The sequence below is a fragment of the Megascapheus bottae genome, chromosome 1 (genome assembly GCF_031878675.1).
Source record: "Megascapheus bottae isolate mThoBot1 chromosome 1, mThoBot2.hap1, whole genome shotgun sequence".
Taxonomy (NCBI): Eukaryota; Metazoa; Chordata; class Mammalia; order Rodentia; family Geomyidae; genus Megascapheus; species Megascapheus bottae.
The window spans coordinates 15,122,520-15,132,643 of NC_143509.1; the positions used below are offsets into that span (position 1 = coordinate 15,122,520).

A 10,124-nucleotide genomic window follows, 5' to 3' on the forward strand; every position below is an offset into this window, starting at 1 on the left:
CTGTGTCCCAGAGGAGTTGGTGTTTTGTGTTAAATTTCATAAACTGTTGGATTTCTGTTCTGATCTCTTCAATGACCCATTGGTGGTTCAACAATGTGTTGTTTAATCTCCATGAGTTACAAGGTTTTCGTTGGTGGAGATGTGTGTTCAGTTCCAATTTGATGCCTTTGTGGTCTGAGAGCGTGCAGGGAATAATTTCAGTGTTTCTGAATGTGTCCAAGTTTGTTTTATGTCCTAAGATGTGGTCTATTTTGGAAAATGTTCCATGTGCTGCTGAGAAAAACGTATATTGTGTTGTTGCTGGGTGGAATATTCTGCAGATGTCTGTTAGATCTAGTTGGTCTATATAGTTGTTCAGTTCTAAGGTTTCTCTGTTGAGTTTTTGCCTTATTGATCTGTCCATAGGTGAGAGTGGTGTGTTAAAGTCACGGACAATCACTGTGTTTCGATCTATGTATGGTTTCAGTGTAAGCAAAGTTTGCTTGATGAAGTTTGGAGCTCCGGGATTGGGTGTGTAAATATTTAGGATCGTTATGTCTTCCTGGAGGAAAGATCCCTTTAGTAGTATGTAGTAACCTTCTTTGTCTTTTCTTACTAATTTTAGTTTGAAGTCTATTTTATCTGATATGAGGATGGCAACTCCAGCCTGTTTATGGGGGCCATTAGCTTGATAGAGTTTATTCCAACCTCTCACTTTCAAAAGATGATTGTTTTTTTGGGTAAGATGTGTCTCTTGAAGACAGCAGAACGATGGCTCTTGCTTTTTGGTCCAACTAGACAGCCTATGCCATTTAATTGGAGAGTTAAGTCCATTGATATTGAGAGTTAGGATTGAGAGATATTTATTAGGTCCTACCATTTTTAAAAGCTTTTATTAGGGCCTGTGTCTTGACAGTTCTTGTGGTCCTTAGATGGTATGGTGTTTCTTTCCCTATATTGCATTTATTTTGGTTTTCTATGTATAGAATATCTTTCAGGATTCTCTGTAGTGTTGATTTTGTTGCTACATATTGTTGCAGCTTTCCCCTGGAATGGAATGTTTTTATTGTTCCCTCAGTTATGAATGAGAGCTTAGCTGGGTACAGTATTCTTGGTTGGTAGTTATTTGACTTCAGGGCATGACATATTTGCTTCCAGTCACTTCTTGCTTGCATGGTCTCTGCTGAGAAATCTGGGGTTATTCTGATTGGTTTGCCTTTATAGGTGATTGATCCTTTCTCCCTGGCTGCCTTTAGGATCCTTTCTTTGGTTTCTATTGATCCAGTTCGGATCACAATGTGGCAGTGGGATGTTCTTTTCTGGACAGGTCTGTTTGGGGTTCTAAAAGCTTCTTGTATCTGGATGGGCCTGCCCTTCTGGATATTTGGGAAATTCTCTGAGATGATTCCCTGAAGTATATTTCCAATACCATTGACCTCTTTCTCCAGACCCTCCTCAATACCAATTAACCTTAAATTAGGCTTCCCAACTGTATCTTGGACCTCCTGAAGCGCTCTCTCATAGTTCCTAGATTTGGATTGACTCGTTTTTTGTTCTTTCTCTATAATAACTAAATTATCTTCAGCCCTGGAAATTCTCTGCTCTGCATTGTCTAACGTGCTATCAAAGCTATCTACTTTATTTTTCATCTCCCTTGCTGCTAATTGCTCATTTTTGATGCCTTGCATCTCTTCTTTTAGATCATGTATGGATTTCTGTAGCTCCTTGATTTCCATTTGAGTGGTTAGCTCAGTAGCTTTATTTTCTTTGGACATTTGCTGGAGTTTGGTCACTTTTTTATTTGTGGATTCTATGAATTCATCCATCTTTCTTTGAAAAACCTTTATTATGGCCTCCTTTATGGCTTCTTCTTTTTCACTTATCACCTTGTTTATGGTTTCCTCTTGTTCAGCTATGGCTTCCTCCCTTATCTCTTTCTTTATATTTTCACATTTTTCATTAATGATGTTTATCAATTGCATTTGTATAGCACTTGGAAGACTCTCCTCTAGGTTTGCCAGTGACTGTTCCATTGGCTGTTTACATTGGGTGAGGGGGTGGGGGATTTTGTTTCTTGATTTGACATTTTTCTTGAGTTTCTTGTTCTGCCCATTTGAAAATGGGAGCAAGATTAATACTAAACACGATTATAGTTTTTCAGATATAACTAACTAGACCTCTGTAGCTGGCAGACACTAAATGTTCACAATTTTTGATTGGTGTTATCACTCTTTCTTTTTGTGTACTTACAGACCAGTCTAATACAACCACTGAAAAGCGATTTATACCCAAAACAATACGCTTCTCAATCCAATCTCTATTGTTTTTAAGTACCTCTGAGCCTAGAGAATAATTAAACACCTAGATATACAGTATTGCTCAACAGCCATCAAGTGTTGATCCATGCATTATAAGGGTTGAAAGATGAGCAGAGGACCAGAGTTAGAAAAATAGAATAAAAGAGGTCAGGGGAGGTACAAGAGGATTAACGCAGGAGTGTAAGAATATTGTAGTAATGAAGAAAATGTATAGCATAAGGATAACTGACCTAAGTTGGTAAGTAGATAGCGTATTTGAGTACAAAGTTTGGAAAGTATTAGAATAAAACTTATGTGTTGCTGCACGACTAGCTCTTAGCCCAACCAGTGGCCTCACAGTGGACCGTGGGATGGATCTATGAGCGTCAGCCTGAGCGCGCTAGGCAGACTTTTTCCTGTGCTGCTTCCTGGGGCGGCCCCCAGCCAAGTGTCTGGGGATTGAGAGTTTCAGGAGCTCTCAGCAGGACCAGCAGGAGACTGCTCTGTTCCCAGGGGTGGGACCCTGCTGAGGACGTGGGCTCCAATGGCGGAGCCACGCCTTTTTGATTCTCAGAGGGAGAGCTGGGCTGCTGGTCGGTCCTTCAGGTCCCTGCTGTGTTTCCACTGCTTTGTCAGAGAGTCTGTGTCTGTGGGGGGCCCCTCAGTACTGTGTTGCTCAGGATTCCCAGCTGGAGGATGCCCCACTCAAGAATTGAGGGGGGGCAGATGCTGGCTCCTATTTTCCTGCACACCCTAACTGCTGTTGTAAGGCAGAGTCCCCGCGCCCTCCACTCTCCAGATCCAGTGGCCTGGGAGAGGAGCTGGGTGGGAGCTGGGACAGCTCCGCCTCCCCTGGTGGGGTGCTGAGTCTTAGGGTCCGCCTGCCTGTCAGTCTCCAGTCAGAGGGCTGGGGGTTGAGCCCGTTGGGCGGGTGGGAGTTGGGACAGCCCCACCTCCCTTGGTAGGGTGCTGGGTCTTATGGGTAGCCCGCCTGTCAATCTCCAGTCAGTGGCCTGAGGGAGGGGGCTGTTGAGGGGAGGGACAGGATTCTAAATTCCTTGCCCCCCTGCTCCTGCCAGTCTTTCTCGGGCGGGGTGGAGGGGTCTGAGTTAAGTTCTGTTGCTTGGCACCAGCTCTGCTTTCCCGTTGGATTTGGGGACCCGCTGTATTACTCACGCCTCTGCGTTCCGTCTGCGGGTGCTCCACGGTGGTGGGGAGTCTTTCACTCCCTTTGGGTCTCCTCTGCCACCTGTGCTCCGCAACTGGGTTCTGCTGCTTGCTGTTCTGGTTCCGTGTCTGGGTTCTGCTGCTTCCAGGGCTTGCTGGCCCGGTCCTGTGCTGGTTTCTGCAATGTTTGGGCTGGCCGGCCCCTCTGCCGCCGCTTTTCGTGGCTTTCCTCGGCTTTCATGGCTTGGATCCGGTGGAGAGAGGTGGGGAAGGGGTCCTCGCATTCCGAATTCTTTGAGAAAGTTGGATGTGAGCTTTATCTGGATTTCTTTTCCGGTTTCAATCGTTCTCCGTTGCTTTTTGAGTTTGTTGTCATGGATTTCTTAGGATAATTGGCTCATGGGACTCCCTGGTTCTCTCTTTTTGTGAGAGAGAGCTAGGCAGCGTCCCTATTGTCTCGGCGCCATCTTCCTTCGGAAATATAAATTAAAACAACTAATGAGTAGTTGTTGCTAGTTATAGTCACAAAGATTTAAGACAGAATACTTTTAGGTTTAACAAAGATGCAGAGAAAAACACTTGTGTACACTGCTGACAACTCTGAGAAAGTCATCTGACTCTGCCTGACCACATACACTTTAGGAAATCTACCACTTCAACAAAACGTGGTATAAGCTGGGCATAAGCCAGGTATAGCTCACACCTGTAATTCCTAGCTACTCAGGAGGCTGAGATCTGAGGATCAAGGTTCAAAGCCAGCCCGGCACAAAAGGACCCAATACTCTTATCTCCAATTAATCTCTAGAAAATGGGAAGTGGGGCTTGGCCCAGCGGTAGGGCAGTAGCCTTAAGCTGAAGAGCTTAGCAACATTGCCCAGGCCAGTTCAAGCCCCCTGACCCACCAAAGAAATGAACAAACAAAAAAGGTATAATCTTTAACCAGAATTATATGGGCAATGGACAAATGTAATCTGAATGTCAACAGGGCAGTAGCTGTGTACATTATGTACAGTATATCCATAGTATGATACATAAATATAGAAAGGCCTACACGTTGGAAAGAAAATTGCTGTGTACCGTATTGACCCATTAAACTCTCCACAGCAACTTACATATATGGATGTTTAGAGAGGATAGGCAAACTAGATGCATCTTAATCTGTCAATATCCTTTAAGCAGATAGGATTCAGAAAAGTTGGGCAAATTAACTTTTTGTTATTAACATTCTGTTTTAGTCTCCTAACCAATAAACAAAAACATATAAAATGAAAACTGGATTTTTATTAAGGCAAAAAAAAGAGATAAGTTGATAGCTCAACAAAGTGGTGAAAACAGAAGCAGAGCAGCAAGCACCTGAAGAAACACAAGAGAACTAGGGATGAAGTATCATGCTTTGTCTGAAAAACAGAAATAGGTAAGAAGGTCTCCAAAATGATCATCATATCTATGTATCTTTACCATATTAAAAAAATCCAGGTACCTTAAAAACAGCCATGTATATGAACATGTGACAATTATATACATTAGTTGGAGTCCTTGGTAACCCAAAAGCAGCATAAAAAACAAAAAGATTTAAAAAATTACCCTTTTACCATGACTTAAAGGTTACCCCAGAATAGAAAGTAACAATATTCAAATGAGTTAGGCTATTAAAAGTAAAAATGGCCTCAATGTTCATTAAAAATCCAGTCAATGTAGTACAGTATGAACAAACGGCACATGGTGCCAATTTTATTTGCATCTATTATTATAGTACTCCAACTCAAGTTACACCTTTATCACAGCCTTGGCTAAACCTGAGAGCCATCCTGATTGACTGGCTAGTTCAGGTTCAAATGAAATTCTGCTTGCTACAAGAGACCATGTACATGACTGTTTCCATTGATAGATTCATGCAGAATAATTGTGTGCCAAGAAAATGCTGCAGCTGGTTGGTGTCACTGCCATGTTTATTGCAAGCAAATATGAAGAAATGTATCCACCGGAAATGGGAGATTTTGCTTTTGTGACTAACAATACTTACACTAAGCACCAAATCAGACAGATGGAAATGAAGATTCTAAGAGCTTTGAACTTTAGTCTGGGCTGCCCTCTACCCCTGCACTTTCTTCGTAGAGCATCGAAAATTGGAGAGGTTGATGTTGAACAGCATACATTGGCCAAATACTATGACTATGTTGGACTATGAAACGGTGCACTTTCCTCCTTCTCAAATTGCAGCAGGAGCTTTTTGCTTAGCACTGAAAATCCTAGATAATGGTGAATGGACACCAACTCTACAGCATTACCTGTCATACCTGAGGACTCTCTTCTTGTGATGCAGCACCTGGCGAAGAACATAGTCCTGATGAATCAGGGGCTTACAAAGCACATGACAATCAAAAACAAGTATGCTACATCTAGGCCTGCTAACACCAGCATTCTACCAGATTCTAATCTTTAGTGGATTCACAGCATAATGTTATAACATCAGTTAAGATATTCCTTTGTTCAGCAATGCTCCGTGGGAATGACACCAGGGGGTCTCCTACCATGTCCCCTGTGTGTGCACACCGATGTCCTCACCCCTGTCCCCTGTGAGTGCACATGAATGTCTGTCCCCTGCCCCCTGTGAGTACATATGGATGTCCATCCCCTGCCCCCTGTGAGTACACATGGATATCTGTCCCCTGCCCCCTGTATGTGCAAACCGATGTCTCCTCCCCTGTCCCCTGTGAGTGCACACGGATGTCCATCCCCTGCCCCCTGTGTGGGCAAACCGATGTCTCCTCCCCTGTCCTGTATATGCAAACCGATGTCCCCTCTCCTGTGCTGTGTGTGCACACCAATGTCCCCTCCCCTGTCCTGTGTGTGCACACAGATGTCCCCTCTCCTGTCCTGTGTGTGCACACCGATGTCCACTCCCCTGCTCCCTGTGTGTGCACACCGATGTCCCCTCCCCTGCCCCCTGTGTGTGAACATCGATGTCCCCTCCCCGGCCCCTGTTGTGTGTACACTGAAGTCCCCTTCCCTGACCTGTGTGTGCACAAAAAGTCCCCCCCCGTCCGGTGTGTGCACACTGATGTCCCCTCCACTGTCCTGTGTTGCCCACTGATGTCCCATCCTCTGTGTATGTACAACGATGTCCCCTCCCCTGTCCTCTGTGTGCACACTGATGTCTCCTTCTCTGCTGCCTGTGTATGTACAACAATGTCCCCTCCCCTGTCCTCTGTGTGCACACCAATGTCCCTCCACTCTCCCCTGTGTGTGCACACTGATGTCCCCTCCGCTGTCTGCGTGTGCACAGCGAAGGCCCCTCCTCTGTCATCTGTGTGTGCACATCGATGTCGCCTCCCCTATACTGTGTGCACATCGATGTCCCCTCCCCGGCTGCCTGTATGTGTGTGTGCACTGATGTCCCCTCCCCTGTCCTGGGTGTGCTCACGGATGTCCCCTCCCCTCCCCCTGTGTGTACACACTGATGTCGCCTTCCCTGGCCCCTGTGTGTGTATACCAATGTCCCATTACCTGCTCCCTGTCTGTGCACACCCATGTCTCCTCCCCTGCCCCCTGTGTATACACCGATGTCCCCTCCCCTGTCCTGTGTGTGCACAACAATGACCCATGCCGAGTCCTGTGTGTGCACACCAATATCCACTCCCCCGTTCTGTGTGTGGACAACGTTGTCCACTCCCTTGTCCTGTGTGTGGGCCCGTTGTCCCTTCGCCTGTCAAGTGTTTGCACACCGATGTCCCCACCCCTGTCCTGTGTGTGCAGCCCAATGTCTGCACCCCTGCTCCCTGTGTGTGCACACTGATGTCCCCCCCCATCCTTGGTGTGCACACTGATGTCCCTCCACTGTCCTGTGTGTGCACAAGGATGTCCCCTCCCGTGTCCTGCATGTGCACACCGATGCCTGCTCCTCTGTACTGTGTGTGCACACCTGGGGACCCTCCACTGTCCTGTGTGTGCACACTGATGTCCCCTCCCCAGTCCTGTGTGTGCACAAGGATGTCCCCTCCCACGTCCTGCGCGTGCACACCAATGCCTGCTCCCTTGTCCTGTGTGTGCACACCTGGGGACCCTCCTCTGTTCTGTGTGTGCACACTGTTGTCCCCTACCATGTCCTGTGTGGGTACATCATTGTTCACTCCCTTGTCCTGGGTGTGTACACCGTTGTCCCCTCGCCTGTCATGTGTGTGCACACCGATGTCCCCTCCCCAGCCCCCTGTGTTTGAGCACTGATGTCCCTTCTCCTGTCCTGTGTGTGCACACCAATGTCCCCTCCTGTGTCCTGTATGTGCACACTGATGTCCCCTGCCCTGTTCTGTGTGTGCACATCGTTGTCCCCTACCGTGTCCTGTGTGGGTACATTGTTGTCCACTCCCTTAGCCTGTGTGTGTACACTGTTGTCCCCTCGCCTCTCATGTGTTTGCACACTAATGTCCCCTCCCCATCTTGTGTTTGCTCACTGGGGTCCTCCCCCTGCCTGTGTGTGCACACCGTTTTCCCCTACCCTCTCCTGTGTGTGCACACCCATGTCTCCTCCCCTGTCTTGTGTGTGAACACCAATGTCTCCTCCCCTTTCCTGTGTGTGCACACCGATGTCCCCTTTCCCGTCCTGTGTGTGTACACCGATATCCTCTCCCCTGCCATGTCTGCAGAGCTTCAAGGTGTTTACAGGGGATGGTGAGCTAATATGACTGTGTGCATTCGATTTGCTCTCGTGTACAGGACTTGGATGGCACTGGCCGTTCTAATATAGGTTGTGAAGCCACCAGAAACTTTCGGATGCAACCGAGCCCGGTCCTTCCACACCTCACCCTGGCTACTCCTCTCTCTGTCATGGTCAGCCTGAGTTGCCATCAGAACCCACCCAGGGCTGGCCCAGTCCCTGGGCCTCATGTTCCCATTCCTCCTCCTTCCTCACTGGCACTGCACCACAGGAGCTTCCTCTGGTTTGGTCTTTTGCTGGTTAATTGGACTCTCTGGCTTTCTGAGCATAGCTGGAGTGAAGGGGTAAGGCATCCGGACCCTGTGTGAGACGCCCAGCAGTTCCTGAAGTGAGGTGGTGGCCCACTCTGACTGGAGTTCTTGCAGCTCAGAACGTGGGCCTGAGCCACAGGAAGTGTTACCTGCCTCCCAGAATGGGCCTGGGCCAGATCCCCTCGACGAACGTGAGAGACTAAGGGAGGTTCATGAGGCCCCTTAGCATTTAGTGCAAAGATGCTCTTGAGACACAGAGCACAGTTGGGGAGTCACAGGTGAGGGGAGGAGGGCTTGGGGCACAGGGGAGGGAGGAGGATTGGGGTCACAGGTGAGGGGACGGGGAGGGCTGGGGGTGACCACCTTTTATCAGTAATTTCCTTGCACATTGAAGTCCATCCGCTTTGACACAGGCCTTGCCTCTCCCCAGGGCTGACTCCAGCATGGGATTCTTCTGTGTGCTGGCAGCTCCTGTGTTCCATTTTTAAATGAAAATGATTGTGGATGTCGCCAAGGTCAGGAAGTAGGAGGGCAGGTGGGCAACCTGGGTCTTCACGGTGGCCCTTGGGGCCCTTGGGAGGACGGCTTGCTCTCCAGGCTGGCCCTGGACCAAAGATGAGACCCCGCCTCAGAACGAACCCGAGCAGAGGGGAGAGGAACGGGAAGCTCCGAGTTCAAACCCCCTCACAACTGAAAAGATATTTGAAACCCTTCCTTAAGAAAAATATGGAAATGGCTGCGTCTGAAGCCTGCCCTGTGGCAGAGGTAAAGACCTCTGCCATGTCAACCTGGGGATTGTATGGCAGTCCCATCTTCCTCCTCCTCCTCCTCATTCTCCTCCTTCTTCTTCCTTTTCCCCCTCCCCTCCTCCCACATCCCTGCAGTCGGAGGAGGGCCAGGTGAGGTGTTGCCTGGGGTGGGAAGGGACTGGCAGAGCTAGCTCTGCTGGCTCTCCTCTGAAGGTGATGCCATTGCCTTAGGGACAGGAGATGTGGGAGCTTCCAGGGCTTCCTACAGTGTGGGTAACTGAGCCTCACAACTTGGTGATGGGGTCAGATTTGAAATGCTGTTTGGCCATAGATCTCATGTTTAGCTCTTGTTTTGGTGTTGGTTTCCAGAAAGACACTGGGAGTCACTTTTCTTAGCCAGCAGGAACCTTGGTGACATTTCTAAAGGACATGGTGAAGCCTTCCAGCTCCAGCTCTGTGGAGCCTGGTTCTCAGAGCCAGCATCCATGTATCAGGAACCCTACAGAATGACCATTCTAAGACATGGTTCTGCAAGACTCTGCAGGTTGCTCTGATGCTTGGTTTTGTTTAGGGGCTACATCTATGATTCTGAGTTGCCATCTGAGGGAGCCCTCATGGAGTTCCTGTGACTAAGAATGTCAGCAGAGACCTGGCACCTCAGAGTGACTTGAGAGTTGGGTCAGTCGCACTGCACATAAAGTAAGGACAAGAGAAGAACCATGTGCTCTCTGAATGGCACAGAAGCATTCGCACATATTTTATATATGTGTGATAAGTGGCACTTGTGTGCCTAAAAGGAGCAAGTGCACCCTATAGAAAGTAAATCAGAGGCTTACAGCTCAAATTCAGGTAATGATAGCTCACTGAGCTTCTGCACAAAGAGGCAGAGAGTTGGGGAGAATGGGACTAAAGCATGGCTCTGACTATAGACAGGCCAGACAGCTTAGGATTATCTGAAGGAAGAATT

General features: G+C 48.0%; 1 pseudogene; it reads left to right on the plus strand.

Moving 5' to 3' along the window:
• Positions 1-5,886, plus strand: part of LOC150068422 (G2/mitotic-specific cyclin-B1-like) — a 37,085-nt pseudogene extending 31,199 nt beyond the window's left edge.
• The last annotated feature ends 4,238 nt before the right edge of the window (positions 5,887-10,124 follow it).